The sequence below is a fragment of the Zonotrichia leucophrys genome, chromosome Z, assembly GCF_028769735.1.
Source record: "Zonotrichia leucophrys gambelii isolate GWCS_2022_RI chromosome Z, RI_Zleu_2.0, whole genome shotgun sequence".
Lineage (NCBI taxonomy): Eukaryota > Metazoa > Chordata > Aves > Passeriformes > Passerellidae > Zonotrichia > Zonotrichia leucophrys.
Window position 1 is genome coordinate 25,628,833 of NC_088200.1, and position 6,176 is coordinate 25,635,008.

The window sequence follows — 6,176 nt, forward strand, 5'->3', positions numbered from 1 at the left end:
TGCATAGGTATATATGTCTATTTTTATATTTTTATATGTATACATATGTATAGATGTATATTTGTATTTATGCATTTGTATTGATATTTATCTTGGCACAGTGATATTTTGTTATTTATAGATAGGTTTATGTTATATATCTGTTTATATATATAGTATATAATATGTAATATTCAATCTATATTTATATCTGTATATTTTTATATATGTATTTCTATATATTTATTTATGTTTATCTATTTATTTATATTTCAACATGTATGGAGTTGTATAGTTGTATAATTCTATTGGTTCTGTGTATAATTGTATGAGTTCTTGGTACACGGCTATTTAGAAAGAGCATTCTTATTTTTGTATTTCTAGATGGGCTGTATGTTTGTAGTTATATGTAATAAATTAAGTTGTTAAATGCCTAATTGATCTTTGTGTATAGTGAGTTGTTGTGGAGGTTGACAATAAATTGAGCTTTGCTAACTGAAGTTAGTATTTGTATATGTTTACACAGACTGGTTGTAAAAATCTAATAAATTCTGGTTTTAACCTAAATTGAGATTTGTATAGTTCTATATTGTCAGCATGGGTATAGGAATTTGTAATAAATGACATTTTGCAGCTGAAATTGATTCTTGTGTATTTGTGGATCAGCAGTGCTGGTGTAGCAATCAGCAAGAAATGCCATTTGTCAGCTGCGATGGGTGATTTGTTGTATTTTATTGAATAGTAAAAGAGACAAAGGGAAATAAAGAGAAAAGAAAGGAGGAGAAAGAAGTGTGCATGGGTGGTGGGGGGACTGGGAGAGGGTGGCAGGGGTTGTGTGTGACAGCATTATCACCCATCCAAGGGTCCCACCATGTCTCGCTGATCTCCGTCTGGTCTCCTTGGTGGTGAGGGTCCCACACCACATTGCCACACATCCCGACGAGTGAGGGATTCCCTGGATTAATACATGCTTTGAGAGGTGGGAATGCCCAGGTGCCTCCCCTCTGGGGGGCCAGCTGGACACTGTCCCTTGCTGCACTGAGGGTCTGTGGCATCGTGCTGCAGTGCTCTGGTGCAGGGTCTGGGCACCCCTCTGGGGACCCTTTGATGGGGCACATCACCCCCTCTGTTGTGGACAAGCTTTCCCCCTGAGAAGCGCCCCACAGCTGGGCTGCTCTGCCCAGCAGAGGATGGGCGGCCACTGCCTCTCACCACAGGCTTTCCAACACTCACCCAAAGCCTCTCTGCCCCCAGCTTTGGTGCCACAGGTCTGTGTGAGCCTGGCAGCTGATAGCCCTGGGGCTGTCCTCTCCACCCTGAAGGCATTGGCTTGTGCTTCCTGAATGCCCCTGAGCTGTTACTTTATCTCCTCTTCATCAGAGAACCCTGGAGGGCCTCTCAGAGCCCCATCCAGGGTGTGGTGGTCATCTCTGCAGCTTTTGTAACACAGCTCTGCTGTAGTAGGCCAAAGTTCTTTAATGAAAATGTTTAAACCATAAACTATTGTGTTTCAGTCTCTGACACCAGGGAGGACAAATCCACCCTCCATCCCACGGGCAGCTCTATAGGAAAGTGCTCCAAGTGTCCCCCTGAAGCTCATCCCAGAGACCAGAAGCCAGCAGGGATCCTGAGCCAGCTCTGCTGCCTTTGGCAGCACTTTGGCAAATGAGCTGCAGCAAGGGGGAGGCAGCAGCAACTGTGACTGCTGCAGGCTGGGGATGAAGGAAGGGCCATGGACACACGTGCTGAGATGCTCCAAAATCCAGGACAACTGGGAAGCAAGAAGGTCTCACAAGCACTGATATGATGGAAGCCCTTTGTGTGAAGTTCCCTGAAGGAACTGCCAGGGGACTTGCTCCTAGGATGAGCAGTAGCAGAAGGCAGCAGGATCTGCTCCTTTTCCTGGCTCTGTTTCAGGACACAGGCTCTGATGGCCCCTGCTCCCACAAAGCCCTTGCCCATGGAGGCTGTAGGGCAAAAGCAATCCCACTGCAAAGAGAGGCTTTGCAGTTGAAGTCCACTTGTGTTTAGGGAATGGAGTTTAGGGAAGGAATGACTCCCGTGCCAAAGCACCAGAAGGTAACCGGGGCTCTGAGAGGCAGAGCTTTTAGAGGAAAGAGAGATCAGGGTCCCACATGCCTGAAACTCCTTCAGCTCTCTTCTTTAAATAAGAAAGCTGAGGAGAGGCAAATGCAGTCCTTTGAAAAAATATTGTGTCTAACAAGTCCTGAGGGAAGAAAACCGAGGTAACAACTTGGCCTTGTTTTCATAGCCTGTGTCTTTCTGCAGAGGATACTGGGATGTACAGCTTCCAGGAACACAAGGCATTGTATGGACCTGTGCATGTGCTCAGCAACTCAGCCCTACTGGTGCACTTTGTAAGGGCACAAACAGCAATTGTATCCTGTATCCACCCATTAACAAAGGGTTGTTAGCAGTAGGATCGAGGTATCCACTCCCTGGGGAAACCTTTCAGCATTTATAATCTGGACAAGGCCACATCTGGCCCTGCCTGGGGGTGCTGGCTCCAAGCCAGCTCCCTTGGTCCCTAGGCAGGCTCACGGAGAAAAACCAAGAGGAGAATGACACCAGCTGTGCCCCCAGCAGAAGCTCTGGCACATTGCTCGCCCAGCACTGTCAGAGCCGGGCTACTCTCACAGCACACTCGGGAGCCTCGTGGCCGCCAAAGGTGGAGGCACTGCAGCATTTCCCGGTTCCCGGCCATGGCTCTGCAGGGCTTGGCTGGGACAGCTTCCCCCAGCTGATGTACAGCTCTGGATGAAGGGGAAAGCATTGGGGTACCTGAAGATGTATCTTCCTTAATCACTGGAGACACCCTTTTGTAATAATGCTGAGGTGCATTGCTTAGCTTATCCTTTCCTGACTCTTTTTTGCACTTTTGCATTAGAGCAAATGACATCGTTCCTTCAGCTGGTGTCTCTGTCTGCATCTCTGACCCTCCCCACCACCGAAACAAACACACAGCCAGTTTAGCAGGAGACCTGCCTCTCTGCCAGCCCATCTCTTGGCTAACACCCCAATGGCCATCTCCACAAATGAAATTCCCACTTTGCAGCTTCCTTTTCTGCAGGCAGGTGAGAAAAGGAGCCACTCCCAATTCTGGACACCTCCGAAAACCAACTGCTTTCAGCAGTCACAACCCTGAAATATCAACCTCCTTCCTTAACCTGCCACATAGAGCTCACACCAAGAGGCCTTTTGTCCAAGGATACCCACAGAAGAGCTTGACAAGGGAGCAGTTTGAAACACAACTGCTTCAGAGTTTAAACCTGCCTTTATCAAATGAGCACACACCAACCTGTCCCAAAGGAAAAGCAGGCAGGAAAGAGAAGCTCCTCTCCCACAACAGCAAGCTCTGTGCTTCCTTCTGTTCCAGCTGGAGAGTGGAGGCCATGGGCTACACCTCACTTTGGGAAGGAGCCCTGGGAATTGGCCTGATCTGGGAGAGATCCAGAAGGAATTCCCCAAAAGGTAGGAAAAAGTTCTCTGGAAGCAAAAGATGATGACAATATTTCTGCAGGAAAAAAAAAAAAAAGAATTATTGAAGCATTTCAAAAAGTTCCCAGACTGAAATTTGTGCTCCAATTTGACAGCCTTTAAGTCTCTGTGGTGTGTCAGGAAGCCCAGCAATGAACCTGCAAGGCTTGGATAAACATCACTAGTGTCTATCCCTCAGAGCACAAGCAGCTTCCCAACAACACTTCAAGACTAAGGGACAAAGTTTCTCCCTTCAGCTCCCCACAGCAGCTCTAGGGAGTCTCCATTGCAAGATCTCCTTTGTCAGTCTACAGTGACAAGAGTTGGCTGCAGGAGGCATTTGCATGGGAGCTCTCCCCAGGTGGGGGGGAAGAAAAAGAAGAGGTGATTCCTGAGGAAAGAAAAAGGCAACACTGTTTGGGAAGACACCAGAGTTCGCTAAAACTCTAGGCCAAAAATCCCTTGAATAAAGCAACATCCATCCACGAGACAGCACTTTAGCTTTGACATCAATGCTAACAAAATAGCTGCCCCTTCCTGCTGCTGTAGCTGACACTCCAAACCATGAGAAATGTGCCAACTCTGCCAAGGACAGGCAGACATGGTGAGATAAAAACAGCTAGTCTTCTGAAAAGGAGACCAAATGAATGTCCAGAGAGGGGGGAGCTCTGGCAGCCTGGAGATACTGGGAGCACAGACAAGGGGGACCCATGAGTACCCCAGAGCCCTGAAACAGGGACCCCAACAGGGGAGACCCTGGAGCTGCTCTGTCACCAAACTGGGGAGCCCAGGGAAGGGGAATCTTTGGGATCCCCAGGACCTCCAGTAGCCCAGAGAGGGGGGAGCCCACAAAGGAGACCCCAAAGAGGAGAGACCAGAGTGGGGGAACTCCTGGGTGGGAGCTTTTTCTGAATCTTGGTATTTCAGAGGTTTATATGGATATAAGGTACCTGGTAACTTCTACAGTGAGATTTAGGCAGAAGGAACTCCCAGCCCAATTATACTCTCATCTTGTTTCCCTCCAAAACAGGACTTCTCTTTCCCAAACCTTGCCTGGAACAACCAGGCAGAAAGGAAAAGGAAGATGTCCCAGAATACCCAGGCAGGCGAGGAGGAAGTCACTGCCCCTTTCCCCCTCCATCTCCCAGCCCAGCATCACCCCTGGCTGCAGGACAGCCCGACTGCCGGCATCGTCCTTCCAGGGATGGACTGGGGAGATCTCCTTCCCCTTCCTCTGGCATGGAGGCAAAACCCATCCTCTCCTTGTCCATCCTCTCCTTGTCCTTCCTCCCCCAGACAAGGAGCTGAGGATGGAGACCAGGAGGACAAATCCCCATGGCAGAACCTCGTGGAAGAGGCTGTTTTGAACAGCTCCACAGTGCAGGAATCCAATGGGGAGGAAGAACCCCAGAGATCTCACAGAAGGAGGGGCTCCAAACCCAGCCCAGGGTGCTCCAAGGAGGAAAGACCCACCCTGTGCCAGGATGGCAGCCAGAGATCCAGCTGGAGCTTGGAGCTGGTGGTGTATGAGCAGCTTCCTGATGCAGAGAAGCTCTACGGGTGCTGAGAAGGTTAGAAGAGCTTCAGCTGGAGCTCCAGCCTGACCCAGCACCACACTGGGGAATGGCCCTATGAGTGTGGGGAATGTAGGAAGAGCTTCATCCAGAGCTCCAGTCTGATCTGTCACCAGATGATCCACAGTGGGGAACAGCCCTACACATGCTTGGAATGTGGGAAGAGCTTCAATAACAGCTCTGTCCTCATTAGGCACCAGCACATCCACAGTGGTGAACGGCCCTTGGAGTGTCAGGAATGTGGGAAGAGCTTCAGCATGAGCTCCTGCCTGATCTGCCACCTGGCTGTCATCCTTGACTCAACAGCAACAAACCCACCAGTAAGGGCAGCCCTGTCAGTGCCCCCACTGCACAAAGAGCTTTGTCCTCTGCTCCAACTTTATCCCCCATCACAGGATCCATGTTGGGCAGAGACCTGGTGACCCACATTCCCCAAGATCCACATTAGGAAGACACCTGTCCCTCTGCTTGCACCTGGCAATGATGTGAGATGGGACCAAAGAACATGAGAGTTCGGCCATGTCCCCGTCAGTATCTTCAATCCCACCTCAGGCTATTGTCAGAGACAGAGAAAGGAACTCTCTCTCTCTCTCTCTCTCTCCCAAGGAGAAGGGTGTCCTTTCCAGGTGGGAGAAAATACATGGTCCGAAAGAGCCGGATTGGTGTTGTCACAGTTTTCCCTTTAAATACTTTCTTTGTCTTATTCCTTCTGTTCTCAATACTGTTGTGCTTCCCAGTAACCTGTTCTTATCCCAGCCTGGGATCTTTGCCTTTTGTGCTTTCACACAGGGCCACTGTTTACACAGCTGGAGCCCTGATCAGTCACCAGAAGGCATTTCTGCTGATCCACCCTGAGTCCTGTGGACTCCCTTGAGATTTTGGTATTACTGCAGCTGAATGATGCTTTGCCACTGTTTATGCCTAAGCTGATTGCTATCCTTTCCTTTTCATAATTCACCAAACAACAACAAAAGTAAAGTAAAAATGGCAGCTGAAAATAATTTAAGAAGGAAAAAAACATTTCCCCTAGAAATAACTTGTCAAACCAAAACCAGAATCAACCTTACTCAAGGATGTGCTGCAAATTCCACCAACAGACATGAATATAAAACATGTTTGACACCA